The sequence below is a fragment of the Arvicanthis niloticus genome, chromosome 18 (genome assembly GCF_011762505.2).
Source record: "Arvicanthis niloticus isolate mArvNil1 chromosome 18, mArvNil1.pat.X, whole genome shotgun sequence".
Taxonomy (NCBI): Eukaryota; Metazoa; Chordata; class Mammalia; order Rodentia; family Muridae; genus Arvicanthis; species Arvicanthis niloticus.
In genome coordinates, this window is record NC_047675.1 from 29,268,306 (window position 1) to 29,288,623 (window position 20,318).

At 37.3% G+C, this 20,318-nt stretch overlaps 1 long non-coding RNA gene across 1 annotated transcript in view; it reads left to right on the forward strand.

The window, feature by feature from the left end:
* Nucleotides 1-4,004: 4,004 nt before the first annotated feature.
* LOC143434892 (uncharacterized) overlaps nucleotides 4,005-20,318 on the forward strand; it is a 228,529-nt gene continuing 212,215 nt past the window's right edge. Inside the window, exon 1 of the long non-coding RNA XR_013104745.1 lies at nucleotides 4,005-4,099. This is a non-coding gene — a long non-coding RNA (uncharacterized LOC143434892). The remainder of the gene's footprint in view (nucleotides 4,100-20,318) is intronic.

Below are 20,318 nucleotides of genomic sequence, written 5' to 3' on the forward strand. Positions count from 1 at the left end.
ACATACAACACTAGGGAAGAGTAAGCTACCCTAAATTAACTAACAAGGATCACTGTTAACTCTTTCAAGTATCAGAAGATGGCAGAGACGAAAGAAGTACACCAGATCCAGACATTAAAGGGACCAAGAAAAGCTCATCTAATTGCATATCTACAATCCCAGCTCTGGGAAGGCAGAGGCAGGAGGATTGTGCCACACATTTGAGGTAAGATCCTGTCTTAAAAACAAAACAAACAAACAAAACCAAAACCAAACAACCAACCAAACCACCACCACCACCATCACCACCAACAACAACAACAACAGCAACAAAACAGTGGATCACAGTTCAATTTTTAAAAATTTTACTAAATATTCTCTTGGTAAACATTTCAAAATACACCTAAGCTACAGAATTATTGTGAGGTGTAGATGATTTCCTGTGAGGTCAAGCTGGCAAAATGACTGGTCACCTATAGCATTGCCACATACACATCTGGAGGAAGTCTATCATTGCTGCAGATGGAAATATCACTTTTTTCTATTTCTTTCTCAAGGAAAGAGGCAATGTCATCCAAATGGTGTTTGAACCCATCTAGCCTTTAAACTTGTGAACAACGAAAGCTGTGCTAAGAAACCTTCAATGATGGCCTATGGCAGTTTGAAAACAGTTTGGGTAGAGTGAGAGAGATTCAAATTAAACCATACTATAGCTAGGAGCAAGCTCTAATTCAGGCAAGGTGTGGAGAGCTTGACAGAACTCCACAGACGTGAAACATCTGAACTTTACATGAACACCTGGGGCTGTCTCTGCTGGATGTGACACAGGCAGCCATCTCAGAGGTTGTGTTTTCACACGTGAGCTGAGTGCTTATCATCCCAGAAGCTTCACACAGATCCCCAGACTCACATTAGAAAGAGAGACAATCCAGGACTCTAGGAGGATAGATGTATTTAAGACCACATGTTATCTTAACAACTAATCTGGTTTTGGAAAAAGAAACTTGAAGCTCTTGGCTCAGTGTCTTGTGGTCTAGGATCTTTCTGCTTGCTTCCCTGTGGATGAATCATGTTCTTTGTTAGTAAGCCTCTGCTACCTTCACAGCCCAGTGATCACTGCTTTGTTGCCCAGTGAAAACTGCATTCTCATTCCTCTACCTGAGAGACACTGCATTCTGGTCCCCTTAGAATCTAATGCTTAGATGTTTCCCTTATCCCATTTACTAATTACAAGAATTATCCTCTCATATACATCTCTTTCTTTTTAAAGATGTCTAGTGACAGTATTAAAATTCTAGCGTCTCTGTCACTCTTCAGACACAAATTTGTATTCACCATTACACAGACTTATGCAACAACTGATGGGCAAACAGTAATTAGGCAATAATGGAGTTGAGTCAGGTTTTCTAGGTATACAGGCTGGATGTGTATAAATGTGTGTAAATATATGTGCATAATTAATCCCATCAGAGTCAGGTCAGGGTATAAGTATCAAAGTGACATTATATAAAACACCATCCTTGATCTCCCTAATCTTCACCTCAGGACAAAAAAAAAATCACATGATCTTGCTTATGTGCAGAAGAAAATGCATGGAATTCGAAAGTAGAATAATAATCCTTGAGGAATGGGAAGAGTTGGTTAAAGGTATACAATTTCAGTTAAGGAGAACAATAAGTTTACAAGTTCTACTGTTCAACTTGGTGATGTAATCAATAGAAATATGTGATATCCATGAAATTGCTCAGCCATGTTCATGGTGACCTAATTGGCAATAGATAAGAAAGGGAAACAGATTAGATATACATCATTTATTGAATGGATAATGAAAATGTGGTACATATACATAGTGGAATTTTACCCAGCTGTAAATAAAAATATAATTATGAAAATTTCATATATATATATATATGTATATATATGATAAACATATAAACTATAAAACACACACAGAGACACACAAAACCACACAGACACACATACACACACATATATATATATATATGTATATATGTATGTATATTATATATACATATATAATAAATCCTAATCCTGTGCCAGGTATGGGTGATCCTTTTGAGTTTTTAGGGTGTTCATGGGAAACCCCAAATATATAGCCTTCTAACATTCTCTTAACTATTCACTTAAACTTGAAGGCAAGGTCTTAATAGTAAAGACTCTGCATATTTGAGTCACATAATATGAAGAAATCAAGCCAATACTAATCAGAAATCATCATACCTATTGACTAGTTTTCACAGTACTGGAAGACACTATTCAGGTTGCAAAGAGAGAAATTAGTCAATAGTCTTATCAATCTGTGTAACTCATAAGATAAAATAATGGCAGGCCTAGACAGGGATCTCTATTGGACAAAAGTGGGGCATGTGTTATGTTAGCATAACCAACTGCTTTCTGATTGAACATATGGTATGTGTCACAAGAAAGAACTTATAACTGGTGCAGATAACTGTGTCAAAAAAACAGAAGGTAAGGTAGGTCACGGACCCTAGTAGGGAGCTTACTATTACTGTTTGGCTAAAGTGATAGTCTCAAACTGTCCTCTTAACATTTACCTTCATATCCATAGACAAGACAGGCATTGTAGACAGTTACAAGCTACCATGTGGGTGTTGGGAATCATATGCAGGTGCTCTGGAAAACCAGCCAATATTCTTGACCACTCTACACCATGTCTCCTGCTTTATATCTCAATTTTGGTAATACTTTTGGCTGCTGTACTCCAAGTTGCCATGATCTGAGATGGTGTAAGTATGTGAATTATATATGACTTTTATAGCTAGCCAACATCATTTTGATTCATCTGTCCCTTCCTCGGTAAACACTGTGCTGCAACCAGCTTCTCCAAGAGGTCTTGCTTCTCTCATCCATATAGAGTAACCAGTAATTATGTTACATGCATTTTTCCATGACCACCAGTATTTCCAGATTCTTGGTGACTGAATCAAAACATTAAGGGAGCATGCACAGTTGGCAGCAAAATATTTAATCAAAAGAGAATGAAAGCACAATAGAGAGACATGCTACAAGGAAGCAGAGGGCTGAAGGAAAATGACTCATGAATTCTTTTTAGGTCCTTTCTTGTAAGTCTAGATATGGAGAAAAGCTGACTCCCTAAAGAGGGTAATGAGGAGTTTTCTATTTGGCAGATGGACTGTTGTATAACATCACACTATTGTACATGTGTGGGCTGTATATCGCATCACTTAAAACATATTTTATGTATATAAATGTTTACCTGCATATATTTATGTGCACCATATGCATGTCTGCTGCTACTGCAGGCCATAAAAAAAGCATCAGAAGCCATGGAACTAGAGTTACTGCAGGAAAAATTTACCATGCTGTGCTGAAGACTGAACTTGAGTTCTCTAGAAGAGCAGCAAGTTCTCTTATATCGTGAGTCATCTCTCCAGAATCCCCCCAAAATTTAAAGTGTATATTTGCTACCACATACATACATACAAACATACACACACACACACACGTACATACGAGATTGTCAATAGGGCTTTTTCCTATTAGGTCATCTCAAGGACAAATTAGCCTTCACTGCTTTTGAGAGCTAAAAAGGCCTTGCTTAATCTTGCCTCTAAGAAGTGGTTGATCACAAATTTGCAACAGGGAGATGCTGGGTGTTTCCCTACTGAGAAAACAACCTTGTTTTGCTAAGGAGTGTTGTCCTGGATCCTCAGGCTGACCTGGCATTGCCTGTCTTAGCTGGATTCTGGTTTACTTCTTATTGTTTTATTGCTTAATTCTTCTTTGTCTCCTGGACCCATGTTATTAATTTGCTTGTGTCTTTATTGTCTATCTCCTCTACAAGAATAAAGTAAAGGAGTGCTGGCTGTAGTTACCTGAAAGGAGGGAACCACAATTCAGATAATAAGATCCAGCTGTAGGACATTTTTTAAATTAGTGATTGAAGCACAGCACAGCCTATTGTGGGTGGGGAAATCCTTGGGCAAGTAGTTCTGGGTTGTATAAGAAAGCAGGCTGAACAAGCCAGTAAGCAGAATTCCTCCATGGCCTCTGCATCAGCTCTGACTTCCAGGTTCCTGCCCTCGCCCCTTTTGATAATGACCTGTCATATGAAACTGTGAGTGACATGAGCCCTTTCTTCCCCAAGGTACTTTTGGTCATGGTATTTCATCACGGCAATAGTAACCCTAACTAAGACCGAAGTCACGATTTTGTTGTTGTGTTTTGTTTTTTAAGAGTCCAGTTCTAGAGTATATGATAATACTCTCACATAATGAGAACATAGTAAATATTTACGAAATAAATGGATGAGCCTAAGTAGTTTCGTATGGTGGCAAGCCTGAGGTTTCATACATAATTTATGATAGATTTGATATTTAAATATGTGCATTTTAGAAATTATAACATTAATTAAAATTAAGACAAATGCAAAAAAGAGTACCTTTTTTTGTTATTTGGAATCGTTTTCTTTTAGATGCTAGCCTCAAAGATAGGCTTCATGAGGCCACAGGATTCTCTTTTCAGAGAAATGTATTTCTGGGAAATGGCAAGTTTTTGTTGAAATCTGGATCTTTGTACATTTTAAGGATGAAACAAAAATGTTGATAACTTCCTAGCATGCCTAGGTCAAAATGTTCCAGACAGATTACAGGGTTCACATGGAGAAGTATCGACTTACAGGATATATGCCATTTGAAATACAGTCTTAAGAAGCAGTCATGGCTCTAACAAGGATGCAGACATCCTAGTGGTCCTGAAGAGTATTTGAAAACAAGGTGCCTGAAAAGGTAGTTAAAATGTAATCTCTCTGTCATGTAACAGATACACAAGGTAGTCAACTTTGTAGGGATAAGGTTGGTTCAGCTTCATGGTTTCATAGACCAGTCCACACAGATTGAGCCCATGGCTTTTGGGTTTTTGTTGAGGTCATACATCATGACACAGAGTTTGTGGTAAAGTAAAACTGCTCACCTAGTGAAAAACAGGAAAGGAAGGACTGGGGTGCTACTGTTATTTCAAGGTCATTTCCTCTGTGTCAAAACTTTCTTCAACTAAGTCTTATCTCTCAGATCTTCTGCCCACTCCTAATACTGTTACACTGAAAAACAGCCTCTAATCCAGAGTGTGTAGCATAAGTTACAGACATAATTTATAGCATCTGTTGAGTGAGAATTCTTGCGATAGGATTTTTTTTCCTATTTAAGAAGTTTTCTAGATGATTCTCAGGCCCATGATCTTTCTTGCTTTTCAATTCATGGGCCCTATGGTCATGGATACTGTTGCAAGGTATCCTTGCGTATCCTGAGTTGAAGGTGTGGAGAAGAGAGGAAATAGCCACTCATCTGTGTGTGTGAGGATCACCTGTGATTTAACTAGATAAGGGGTACACTCATTAGGGCCTATCACTATCCACCATCTTGGTGTGTGTGTGTGTGTGTGTGTGTGTGTGTGTGTGTGTGTTTCTAAGTCTATGGCTTAGATTTCCTTTTCTTTGTTCTTCCAGCATGTAATAGTGCCTAGCACAGCAGACAATAATCATGCTATATCCAGCAGATATATAATATTTGCTTCTGTCCTTTCTTATAAATGCAGCACAAATTTGCAAGCTATCTATGGTAGAAAAACAAGTGTCAATAAGGCAATTCTAAATAACAATAGAAAATACTATGGAGTTTTAAGATAATGTTGGGGTCAATGAGTAACAATAATCTAACACTCACTGAATACTAATACCTAATTTCAAAGCTATCATTAATCTACATATTAATACATACCCAAGGATGGGATGCTTACTATGTGCCCTGATTCTTTCTGTGGTATTTAGAATAATTTGTTATACATTAAAAACAATGTGAACACATGCATCTAATTGCCTTTGTAGGGGAAGAAATGCAGTATAAATATAAGAAACAACAACAAAAATCTTTAGATGGTGTACCAGAAGTGGCTAATTTTTTGAGTAGAAAGAGAAAGTTGAACAGGGTGAACTGGGTAACATTTTAGAGTGGAGTGCTTTGCAGAATTAAAGAGAAAAATAACTAACTTGCCATTCACAAAATGGTCTGCTTGTTATCATTTTCATTCCCCCTTTTCCAATGGATGGGCTGAAATTAAATTGTTACACTAGATCAGCTAGTAAGAGCTGCAGATGCATCAGACTCAGCAAACTTGAAGATGTCCAGAGCCCTGGATTTCTGATATTCTTAGCAATATATTATGAGCCATTGGCAAATGATCCTGTAGCATTTAAGGAAACAGTAACCGCAGCGCTAGGTCAGCCGCTGTGGCTTTCCAAGAGATACAGGGCAGGAGTAAGCAATTCCAGCAACCATAATCCTAGGCTTAATTACCCAAAGGGCAGCGGGAGCCTTCAGTCACCCGCAGAGTCTGTGGTTGGAACAAGACTCATGCTTCTAATAAAGAATCAATAACACAGGGGCCACTGCATAGTTTTTTTACTTGCTGAAGTGAGGGAGGGGCTCACTGGGGACATGACATCAGGGCAAAAGGGAAAGTGAGCACAAAGAGGGTTATGGGTTTATTTTTAGTTTCAATTAATAATTTTTGCTGAGACAACAACTTTATGGAGACTTTTCAAAAACTTGCAACATAATTACTTTCTAATTGCTTGAAATGAGTAGACATCTGAGTACAATATTCCTATATTTTTCTTAATTGTGAAATTACTGAACATCGATTTGCATCCTCTCGCACCTTTATTGTAACTTGAGAGGAATAAAATGGTGTTAGAAGTGTAGCTAGTCCACCCGGAAGGAGGCCTTAGAGACTGCCTTGCCAGAATTCCGCACTTCAGACATGATGACGTTTAGAAGCTCAGACAAGGCATGCACCACACCTGAGAGCCCTCAGAAGGTGTCAAAGAAGAGACAGATGTGGTGTTTGGAAAACCAGACCTGATTACCATCAGAATCCCCTATTCTTTGTTCTCATTCACTAAATAGGCACATAATCCCAACACAAGTTAATTGGATTTCTTGCTATAATCTTGCTGTCTCCAACACACGCTCACCATTGATTTTTCTTTAATGAAAATATACTCCTGTTTGTTCACTGCCAACACTTCAGATTTTCTGCTGTTACTGGGGTCGAGATAACTGTTCTCCTGAGGTCTGTGTGATGTTTCCAGAGAGGTGTTGAAGTCTGGAAGAGCAGGGCTTTCAGAAGTAACGTAGGATGCGATATGCTGCTTTGTCACAGGACCAAAGCCACAAATCTAATAAACTCATCACTGCAAGTGTGACCTCAAATGTCTCCACATGTTGATCTGTCTCAAATGGTGACATGTCTGAAAGCTGGCTAACACAAACAAATTCCCAACAAAGTTGAATTTTGTTACTGTGGGTGGAAGTTGTCCCATTTGTCCTCACTGTATGTTTTCCAGGGATACACCTTATGTTCTCCCATGGCATTTATTCTTCTCTTGAACTCTCAGCTCTGTGCCATGCTTACCCTCATCAGGCTTTGGTTTGTATTCTACTCTCTCCATTTTTCTAAGTTCTTGTCCCTTCTTGTCACTCTATTTCAAGTACAGTGAGGCTTCTTATATTCTTTGTTTTTGTCTTTTCTATAACATGGAGCCAATGTATAGAAGGAACTATGATTTTCCTTCTATCTCCATCCTTCAGCAGAAGAAAATGAAACAAAAGTAAAAACAGAAGTTTCATCTTTGACATATGTTAAATAAAATGTATTCTCAAAGATTTCCAGAGATGTGAAAATGTGATTATAAATGCATGGTTAGAATCAATCTCTCTCTTTCTTCCTCTTCTTCTTCTTCTCCTCCTCCTCCTTTTCCTTCTCCTTCTTCTCTTTCTTCTCCTTCTTCTTCCCCTCCTCCTCCTCCTTTTACTTTTCCTTCTCCCTCTCCCTCTCCTTCCTTCTCTCCTACCCATCCCTCTCTCTCACACACACAAACACACATTTCTTGCCTCCCTCCATTCTCTCCTTTTCTAAAGTTTCCTATACCACAAGATAATCTCTAATTCATCACATAGGTGAGGATGTTCTTGATTTTCTAATCTTCTAATTTCTACTTTCTTGGGACTCAGATTATAAGGCTGTCCAGAACCACCTGGCTTATGAAGTGCTGGAGATTGACACTGTAAAAACAGCTACAACTCCAACTCTGAGATTCTCTCTTCAGGTCTCAGTTTCTCATTTGTTACTATTACTAGTACCCTATCATATTATCTAATTGTAATTTTAATTACATTGTAAATTTCTGATTTACAAAATTTATATAGTGTATATAATATAATGTATAAAATGTATACAATGTCATTTAGATTCCCCATTCATTTCTTGAACTCAATAGTTTATCTCAAACTATGTTTGACAATATGCTTCTCCCACAGTGGGTGAAGATATACATAAATTTAATGGAGTTCACAGTATAGGTTGATTAATAAGAAACATGAAACGTTATGCCCAATTGTCTGAGCAGATATGCAAAGAAATGGGGAAACTTAAAAGAAGTAATAGTAATAGTAATTCTATTTTAAAAACTAGTAAAATTTGACAAAAAGGACCAATCATTTGAGTGAAAACAGATGAAGGAGACAGGAAAGAAATTCATAAACAAGACTATTAATAGGAATTCTCAAAGATAATCCCCGTTTTTCTTGAAATAAAATAATAGTGTGAGCTCCCTAAAAACTTTTCTTGTTACTATTAAAATGTCTATACTTTGTAATCTCAGGAATACAAATATAAAGATCATCAGAGTGAGTTGTTAATCTTCCAACAGATTTGTTTAGAATGATGCAGGTCATCCTTTGTATATTGTATAACTACAACTGAAAGAAATGGAGATAAATTATAGTTAATGAAAACCCTGAATATTGGCATCTCCCCAATTCAGTAAGTATTTTTTAGAGACCTATTGTGACTCGTGGTTATAATATTTGCTGAAGATAGGAACAGGACAATGTCTTTACACATAAAATCTTCATGATGAGTTACCCACAGAAGCAGAAACAATAATAAGGTGTTAGCATAGTTTTCTAAAAGTGTGCATGGCTTAATTTCACAGGATAATCAACAAAGAATGCTTTAGTTAAGGTCATCTTTGAAGGACAAGCATTTGCCGATTGTCTCAGATTGGGAATAGCTGGGAAACTTGGGGAAAGTATATTCTGAGAGAAGAACCTACCAGAATATTCTATTGTGTTATGTGTCTAGTTAGTGTGCAAAACAGTTACCTCTTCTTGCCTCATTAGCAATACCACTTTACACATTGTTGCCAGTGGTTGAATTTATGCTCTGAGTAGTTACCTTTTTAAAATGTTTTTTTTCTGAGAGTTTTATACATGTGTGCTGCATTTACATCATTTCTATGTCTCCTTTTCTCCAATTCCTCTTATATACTTCCTACTCCCTCATAAACTCATGACCACTTATACTGTTGTTTTACACACACACACACACACACACACACACACATTTATCCACAACTGAGTCTGTTTTTTTTTTTTTTTTTTTTAATGTGCCTGTGTTTAGGACTGACAACTTAGAATTATATAATCTAGAAAGAGACTAGTCTTTGTAGAAAACTGATTCTCCTTCTCTCACTGATTGCCTGTAGCTCTTTATCTCAGGATAGCATCTGATAAAACATCTGCCATCCATCTTTGCTTGTTGTCTGGCATTGTCATTGTGCAGATCCTGTTTAGACAACTATACTGTTGAGATTTCACAAGTGTAGCATCCTTGTCCTGTATAGCAGGCACTATCTAACTGCAGGCATCCTGGTCCTCTGACTCTTGTAGTCTCTCTGCTCCTCTCTTCTTTTGATGTTTTCTGGGCCTTAGGTAGGATGTAGAAGTCATAGATTCTCCTAGAGGAGAATTTACTACTGCCATTTCCCCAAATCAGTATAATCCTTAACTGTATTCTTGAGCCTTGCCTTTGTAAGCACAGATAAGCACAGCTCTCACCCTTCATCAAGGAAGCCTCCTTTTGCTGAACAGGGAGACTACTTAAGAGAACTACAGCTGATTAGAATGTAGAACTTAAGTGATCACAGGGATGCCCAGCCCAGTTGGTCTATTAGTTACCTTTTCTCTTCCTAAGTGTTTGTCCACCTTTCCTCTCTGGCATTTGGGGATTTTGTCATATGTTTCATTTTTATATCTTTTAAGCATCACATAGTTTTGGCTTGAAAAATAAAATACTAGCTTCCCAGACTCTTTGGTTCCTTTAGTTTATTCCAATTTCTATTTGCTAACTTGTCTTTATTTTTTTCTGTTTTCAAGGTACTTATTTAAAATGCCATGTAGTGTGGACCTACACTTTTCTATCTAGAAATTTTCCCTTCAGTTTCGATAGGAGCATTCATTGGCAATAACCTTATGGTTGACACCCCTCCTCAACCTGACAGTGCACACTGTGCCCTGGAAGCCCTGCAGGCATTGAGTTCCTTACAGCTCTAAGGCTAACCCTGATTTGCTTTGCTTTCTCTCATAGGACATCCTTTGAGGTATCTTTTGCCCAATGTCTAATGAATAACGTTCATATATTTTGTCTTGTTTTCTACATATGTAAGATTAACTGGAAGAACAACTCATCTTTGATGGGCTGTTGGAATTTGTGTAGTATAGGATTTGTTGTTGCTGTTGTTGTGATTAAAATAAAATGGGTAGAAGACCAGGAAGTAAAGTCTAGATACCAAAATGCTATGCATGTAGCAAATAATATTTTAATCCAGGTGATAATTAAGATACTTTGATGAGTAATGAGTGGGTTGATAATAAGGAAAAGGAATCCTGTTATAGTGGAACTTAAAATGAAGGTGAGAGAATAGATCAGAAATCCAGAAAGAAAGTTCTGAAACTAGCTATATAAGACATCATGAGAAAATAGTACGGACTGTGATGGTAACTATAGAGCTGAAGGAAGAGATCTAAAAGATGGATGATCTCAGGATCAAAGGACTCCACTTCCATTGATGCCAAATAACGCAATATTCTGCTACATATCCAGCTGGAGCCATGTGTGCCCCCCATGTGTACTCTGTGTTTGGTGGTTTAGTCCCTGGGAGCTTTGCGGGGTCTAGTTGGTTGATACTGTTCTTCCTATGGGGTTGTAAACACCTTCAGCTCCTTCAGTCCATGCCCTAACTCCTCCATCTGGGTCCCCGATCTCAGTTCGATGTTTGGCTGTGTGTATCCATATTTGTATTGGTCAGGCTCTGGCAGAGCTTCTCAGGAGACAGCTGTACCGGACTCCTGTCAGCAAGCTCTTTTTAGCATCAGCACTGGTGTCTGGGTTTGGTGTTTGCAGATGGTATGGATTCATAGGTGGGGCAGTCTCAGGAAGTGGATATTAGCCAAAAACAAAACAAAACAGAACAAAACCCTCAGAATACCCAAAATACAATTTACAGGCCATATAAAACCCAAGAAGAAGGAAGACCACACCAAAATGTGGATGCCACAGTCCTACTCAGAAAGGGGAAGAAAATAATCTAAGGAGGTAGAGGGAGAAAGGGATCTGGGAGGGAGAGAGGAGGGGGAAAGAGAAAGAGGGGCCAGTTCAGATACAAGAGGAGCTGGGGGAAAAGTCCAGAGGGTTAGGAATTTGAAAGGAGGTGTGTAGCAATTGGGGAGGGGGACCTGGAGGTAGCCACTAGAAAGTCCTAGATGCCAGGGACCCAAGAGGTTCCTAGAGACAATATTTTAAAAAGAAAAAAAAAAAAGTTCGTTTTACCCAATGAACTCTCTCAGAGTATACAAACAATTAAAGGCAGGCACCATGCCCAGCAGAAGATGGCAAACAGAAAATGAACTCAATGGTCCTTTTGGAGATCTCATAATGCTTTGTTTGGGTATGTTTTGCTTTACTGCTCCTTTGCTTCCATATCATAGTTTCTGACTATGGCATTGTATGCGTTTTAGATTTGTACATCTGTGTAAGTCGCTGCATGAGTATGTGTTTCTTGTGCTTTTTCTTCATTTTTTCCTATTCATTCTGTTTTTTTTTTTATTTTTTTTTTGGTTTGATTGTTATGTATTTACCTGTTTGTTTCCTAAAGAGAGATAGAAAGAAGGCATGAAGTTGGACACGTATAAAACTTGGAATGATCTGGGAGGAGATAAATATATTGAATAGGAAGATTACTTTCAATAAAACAGTAACATTTAGGTATTGAACCATTCCCTTCCATCCCTTCATTTCTACGAACTATTTCATTACTCATTTTTATGGCAGATACTTCTGACTATCTAATAAACATCTCTACCCCTCTCACCTTTCCCACTGGAAGAATGTCATTTTGTTTGAGAGCACAAATTCTTAAGGCATGTATCCTGAGGGGCAGAAAATACATATAAATTGGGACATCTCATATGTTAAACTTGCTATGGAGATCTGTCAGTGATTGATTTAAGCAAAGTAGGTGAGTATCAGATGAAAATCCAGCTCTTATCTTTGAGATCATGTGACTTCTGATCAAATTATTTAACCTCACTAATTAAGAGGTGATTAATTTACACAAGGGAGTAATAATATTATTATAATTCATAAATATATCCAATATTGCCTGATGACACACACACACACACATTTACTACTAGTTTCTAAAAGGGATGATGGTCACAACTCAGTTATCAACTTCAGTAAATATTTCACCCTCCAATGACTCTAAAGTAAGACAGATAATTAAATATCTGAATACCATTATCTACTAGAATTAGCATTCACACCAAAAAAATCAAAGAAATCTACCCACATAAAATTTGGACATTTGTAAATAAATTGCCTACTTCACAGAAAATGTCCAATAAATATCAAAAATCTTGAACTGTGAGGAAGGTTTATTAAATAGATAGAAGTGTCACTGTGGAGGAAAAATGAATTTGTATAATTACAAATTTTAAAGTTTTGGTGATAGAATATAAAATCTTTGGGAAGGACAATTAACAGATGTGATTGATGCATGGGGTGTGTATATATTAGGAAGTAATTTAGCAAACTTGTCATAGAGTTTAGCATTTGATCATGGAGATTTTTGAAAGACAACAAATGGATCAACATAGAGAAATTATATATGTTATATATATATGATACATATATAAAATATATAGAAAACATGTATTTGCAGGCAAATGTTCACATGTACACACATTCATAAACACATGTACACACATATGTGCATGCATAGATACATACAAACTCATATACACACACACATATATACACAGACACACAGACACACATTTATGCACACACACACACATACACACACACACACACACACACACACACACACAATTTCCTTGCTCTATAACTTTTACAGAGACACTTCGATCAATCTCTAACCAGAAGTGTCACTGGTGAAAAATGCCACAAGACTTGTATTAAACATATCCTGCAACCGTATATCCGGAGCAAAGATAAAGTGCTGACAGGAAGATTGAGTTCAGCCTGCAAAATTGATTATTTTACTTCCCAACTTGCTAGCCTTTAATTGAAATGGATAGATCTGATGGAGCACCCTTGGCCTTGGCCACAGTGTCTGGCAGAGCCTGAAAACTGACACCCTGACTTTGGAGGGCACAGAGCCAGAGGTTTTCATAGGTCAGTTTGCCCTCCTTGTCCTGTCCTGTTGAGGAGGATGGGATCAATGGGAAAATGGCCAAGTTGCCACTCTGCTGCCTTCCACTCATCCTCACAGCTGAGCCATGGAGCTCATGTTACTCTTAACAGCAGTGAATAAAGCTAGAAGGTAGTGATCATTGAATGGTGACCTCAAGTCAAGTGTAAACAGTACCCTTCCTGAAAATAACACCAGAAGCTATTCCCCCATGATGAATAGCAGACATCTCCAACTAAGCTGAAAAGACAATGTTGGAGAAGCAATTCTGAATCTGTTTGCCTGTCTGTTGCCACATTTCCCACAGCAGTGTTAAATGGTTTCCATTGGATGATGCCTCATAGTCCAAGCAAGTGTGTGCAATGGATTTTTTTTTAATGCAGATGATGAGTGGACCATTGCCTCCATGATAAGATGGATGGTGTTCAGAATGAAGTAGCTAACTGAACAAACTTCCTATGCCTGAATAAAGAACTTGATCATCTCCTTCACTGATGTTTAACCAAAGAATGTGGTCCTTGTGTACTTCTTTGGCATGATGTTCTACAACTGTCAACTTGCTATGGTTCAATCCTTAAAACTAGCTTCTATCAATATTGAGATTAGCACGATTGATATGTTTGTGGGTGGGGTGGGCAAAAGAAATGAAATTCTGTCATTAATAAGAGTAGTTTATTTAAAAAAATAAAAGATTTAGAAGTGGAGTAGGTCATGCCTGCCAGAAAAGAAGATAGGCTGACTGTAGACACTCTCCTCTCTGAGGCTCTTTCTCTAGACCCAATTCCCCAGTCTCATACCCTAGACTACAGAGCACCCATGACAGTCTTCCCTGTCTCTCTGCTCTCATCTCCCATCTCCCATAGAACCAACAGATCTTATTTTTAACCTTCCTATCCCCAATTGTTGCTTTGTTCCAGATCTCATTTCCAGCAAGCCCCCCATGCTAACCCAAAGACTGCTCCTCACAGGACCACAGCTAGGCTGATGGTAGCATGCACACTTCTCCAACTGCTCCTGAGATACAATACCCCCACTCTCATCCCCTGATCTACAGTAAGAAACCTGTTGTGTTCTTCCTTACCTCTCTGATACAAACCCCAACAGATTACAAAGTCCTTCTCCTCCAACCTTCCTTTCTCCAACTCATCCTAGGAGCTCAGCCTCCAATAGCAGCCATCATTCTTTGTGAATACACTAGCTGAAAGCTGTAGGAAAACATTCAACAGGTCTCCATTATACTCTGAATATCTAGAAAGGAAAGGAACAAAACACCAGGCCAACAAAGACAAATCCAAAACTTAGCACCTGGATATTTAATCATCCCAAATCCAGATGCCAAGACACTAGTATAAAAACATAATCAGTAATAGTCAGAGTAATATGTCTCCATTAGAGACCCACTATTCTACCACAGCAAGCTCCGAATATTCTAACATATCTGAAGCACAAAATAAAAGACCTTTTTACTAAAATAATGATAATGATTGTGATGATAAAAAATTATTATTATTATTATTATTATTATTATTATTATTATTATTATCATCAACAAAGAGAACATATAAAGAATCAATAAAACAAAAAGTTTGATTTTTGAGGAAATGAACAAGATAGGCAAACTACTATTCAAACTAAAATGAGGCGAGAGAATATCCAAACTAACAAAATCAGAAATGAAAACCTATACTCTACCAGATTGGAAAAATCAAAAAACTAAAAATTAAAAAAAAAAAAAACTGTAAATTTTTCATTAGGTAGCATTTACCAAAGTTGAATCAAAACCAGATAAATAATTTAAATAGACCTGTAACCCCTTGCGAAATAGTAGTTATTAAAATCCCAGAGCCCCAAAAAGCCCAGTGACAGAAGGTTTTAGCACAGAATTCAACCAGATTTTTCAAAAAGAGTTTATGCCAATACCCCTCAAATTATTCACAAAATAAAACAAAAAGTAACAGTACCCAACTCAATTTATGAGATCATACTTACCCCTGATATCCAAACTACAAAAACACTCAACAAATAAAGAGAATTACTGAGAAATTTTCCTTTGAACATAAATACAAAATTAATAAGATACTTGCACCCTGAAATAAAATACAGCAAAAACCTCATGTATCATGGTCATGTAGGCTTCATTCATATTTTGTATATTGAGCAGGGATGGCTCAATATACAAAGGTTGGTAAATGTAACCAACTATATAATGAAACTGAAAGATGAAAGAAAGGAAGAAGAAAAGAAAGAGAGAGAAAAAGAAAAATGAATTAAGAAAGAAATAAACAAACAAAATGATCACCTAATTACAAGCAGAAAAGACCTTTAACAAAATCAAACACCACTTCATAATAAAAGTCCTAAGGAAATTAAGAATACAAAGAACATTTCTAAATACAACAAAGGCAATTTACAGTGAGCACATATTTATCATCAAATTAAATAAAGAGAAACAAAGAAATTCCACTAAAATTCAGACAGGACAAGGGTGTTGACTTTATATCTATTCATCATAGTTCTTGAAGTTTTAGCTAGAACAATGAAACAACTGAAGGACTCAGAGGGATACAAATTAGGAAGAAGTTAAACTATCATTCTTTGCAGATGATATGTTAGTATACATAAATGGTCCTAAAAATTCTATCAGAGAACTACTACAGATGCTAAATATTTTTAGCAAAGGGGCTGGATATACAATTACTAATTTAAGAAAAAAATCATTAGCCCTATTATATAAAAATAACAAAAGAACTGAGACACAAATCAGAAAAATAACACATTTTACAAGTCTCAAATGATCTTAAATATCTTGGGGTAACTCTGAGCATGCGAAAGGCTTATATAATGAAACTTTTAACTTCTTAAAGAAAGAAATAGAAGATATCAGAAGATAGAAAGATGTCCAATGCTCATGAATCAGTCAGGTTTGTTTAGTAAAAATGGCCATCCTACCAAAAGCAATGTATGGTTACGATGTGATCCCCATCAAGTTGAACACAATTCTTTTCAGACATTGAAAGGAAAATTCTCAGCTTCTCTTGGAAACACAAAAATTCTAGGATATCTAAAACGACCCTGAGCAATAAAAGAATTGCTGGAAGTGTCAATATTCCCAATTTGAAGTCATGCTACAGAGCTATAGAGAAAAAAACCTATGATATTGACATAAAAACATACTTGTTGAGCAATGGAATTTAATTAAGGTCCCAGACATAAATCCGTACATCTATGGACACCTGATTTATTCTTTAATAAATAAGCCAGGAATGCATACTGAAAAAACAAAACAAACAAACAAAAAAAACGACTGAATCTTCATGACCTAGTTCTGATCAAACTGGATGTCTGCATGTAGAAGCATGAAAATAGATTCGTATTTATGACTCTTCACAAAACTCAGGTCCAGTTGGATTAAAGACATCAACACAGAATCAGATACACTGAAATTAATAGAAGAGAAATTAGGAAATAGCATTGAACTCATTGACACAAGAAATGACTTTCTGACCGGAACACTGATACCACAGGCACTAAGATCAACAATTAGTAAATGGGACCTCATGGAACAGGCAAAGGACATCATTTCAGAAAAACCAGCAGACTAAAAAATGGGGGAAAAAATTTTATCAACTCTATAACTGATAGAAGTCTAATATACAAAATATATAAAAAACTTAAACTTGATATCAAAAAATTCAATCAAAAATGGGGCACAGATCTAAACAGAATTCTCAATACAGGAAATTGCAAATGGCTAAAATACACTTAGAGAAATGTTTAACAGATTTAAATATCAAGGAAATGCAAATCAAGACTACTTTGAGATTCTATCTTACACTAGTCAGAATGTTTAAGATCCTGTCAAGGAGTTGGAGCAAGGGGAACACTCCTCTATTGCTGATGGGTGTGCAGCCACTGTGGATATTAATATGGTGGTTTCTCCAAAAGTTACGAAGTAATGTACCTCAAGACCTAGCTATACCACTCTTGAACAAACACCCAAAAGACACTGAATCTTATCACATGGACACTTGCTCAATCGTGTTCCCTGTGACTTTATTCCCACTAGCCAGAAACAGGAAACAATCTAGATGTCCCTCAACAGACAAATGGATAAAGAAAATATAGTACATTTACAACATTGACCACACTCAATGGAAAAAAAAAAAAAAAAAAAAAAAAAAACACCAACATGAAAGTTGTAGACAAATGGATTCAGCTAAAAAAGCACAATCATCCTGAATGAGGGAACCTAGTTCCAGAAAGACGTATATTGTATGGATTCACGTATATAAAGATAGTATCTGTCAAGCAAATAATAACCAAGTTACCATCTGTAAAACCAAAGAGGTCAGGTAAAGGGGACCTGTTTATCTCCTAAAGGGGGAAATAGATTTTGCAGGTGGACTGGGAATGGGTAGGAAGGGAGAAAGGAGATCAAATGGGGGAGAAATGGGATAAAGAGTGATAGTTGTGGAGATATGGCTGGAATTGGAGGACAATTGGGGGTGGTATTAAAACCTAACACAGTGAAAACTTCCTGGTATCTATGAAGCTGAAGCTAATGAGGACTCCTTTGTAATGGAGGATATAGAGACTCAACTGCCTATCTCTTGCAACCAGATGATGCTTTCAGTGGTAGGACTGGGTTATACTCAATTGAATTGTTGACCAAGGTTAGGGGATGCCCCATGGAAACCCCCCCCCAAACCTAGGCTGTTGCTAAAATAAAGGATTATTCTCTGCAGACTCACGGAAGGGCCCTTTGCTGAGGACAATACCCATAGAATTCATTGATTATGAAGAAGTCAAGCTGGAGGGAGCCTTCATCTCCACATTCTAGTCTCCTTGGTATGGAAGGGTATATGACAGACAAATGAAAGAGAAAAATAAGGCACCAACCACAGAACCTTTGACCTATAATCTGTCCTGCCTGCAGACTATGCCAGGACAACAGTGGAAGAGAACTTGTGGGAGTAGCCTACAAATCTCCAGTTTGATTAAATGCCCAGTCAATGAGAAGGAGCACGTACCTTATACTGCTTGGGCAACTAGGAACCATAGACTAGATAGCCCAGAGACCTAAGGCAAAATCAAACAGTCTTGGACTAATATATGTTTGTGTGTGTGTGTATGCTATGACTCCTAATGATATCCTTCTGTACTCTAAGATCAGTGCTTTATCCAGTCACAATCAGAGAGACTTCCTCTGGCAGCAGATTGGAACATATGTGGGGAGCCCCCAGCCAGACATTACACGGAAAGAGAGTCTAAATGGGATGTCTATACCAAATCCCTACCTTCAAAGCTCAGGGGATCCTGCAGAAAAGGAGGCAGAAATAGTGTAAGAGCCATAGGGGATGGAGGATACCAGGAGAAGAAGGCCCTTTGAATCAAGTAAGCAAGACACATACTAGCTCACACAGATTAAAGCACCAAAAACCAGACCTACATAGGTCTACGCCCAGTTCTCTGTGAACATATTAAAGCCATTAGTTTTTCTCCTGATTGTGAGAATGTGTGAGTCTCTGACTCTTTTGCCCACGCTAGGAACACTTCCTTCTCTTGTGTTGTCATGGTCAACCTTGATATGATAGATTTTTTTGTGTTTTGTTTTTGTTTTATTTTATTTATTTATTTATTTATTTATTTATTTATTTATTTGCTTCTTTTATTGCATTTTATTTAGTCATGCTTTGTCATTGTCTCTGAGAATCCTGGTCTTTTTAAATGAGTGACAGAAACAGGCAGATCTGGCAATCTGGAGGTGAGGGAAGCAGAAGTAGGACAGGACATCACTGGGAGTAGAGAGATTAGAAACCATAATCAGGATACATTGTATGAGAAAAGAACCTATTTTCAGTTAAAAAATATCTAGAAGTGACTTTATGTGTTCATATATACCTAGGAACAATTACATTGTAAGTAATATCACATAATTTCCAAATATATACATATATACTTGAAAACATATACATATATTATGTACTAGAATGGATAGTTATAATGATTTTAACAGAACAATTAGTATGCAATTTTGAAATGGTCCATATTGAGACTTTCTGATGGTATGGGAAATTGGTTGTAATATGATATTAATTAGGATTTGGGAAATGGCTCAGAGGGCAAGGGTACTTGCCACCAAACCTGATTGAGTTTGATCCCTGAAACCCACTCCTTGTAAATGTGTGTGTGTGTGCGCATGTGCATGTGCACATGTGCACACACACACACACAAACAATAAGTGAAAAAATTAAATCTCTTGCTAATTGCTGAGTTTACATATAGAACTGTGTATTTGTGAACATAACACACAGCATTTACCCCTTTGTATTTTTCCATAAACAGAAACATGGAAAAGCAGCATGTCAGTGAGCTCGGCTCTGAGAGGTTACCAGTTGTTATTTCCAGGCTGAATTAGTAGCTGTACTGTTTTAATCATATTTGCAAGTATTTTAAATGGCTAAGCACTGAATTTCAAAGTGAATAAAAACTAAAATCACTAAGGTGGGAAAACATGTCTGATGGGGGAAAAAAAAAAACACTAGTCTAAAGGAAAAGGATGGTATGAGGTCCCTTGTCAAAAATCACTAACCTTTACCCACTGAAACTTCTGGAGTTTGTCACAATTATCCCAGCACCTAGGGAGAGGGAACCCACAGCCCCTGGAGGGTGAAATAAGTTGCCAGGGTGAGAATGTGCCTTAGTAATGAGGCCAGTTCTGGA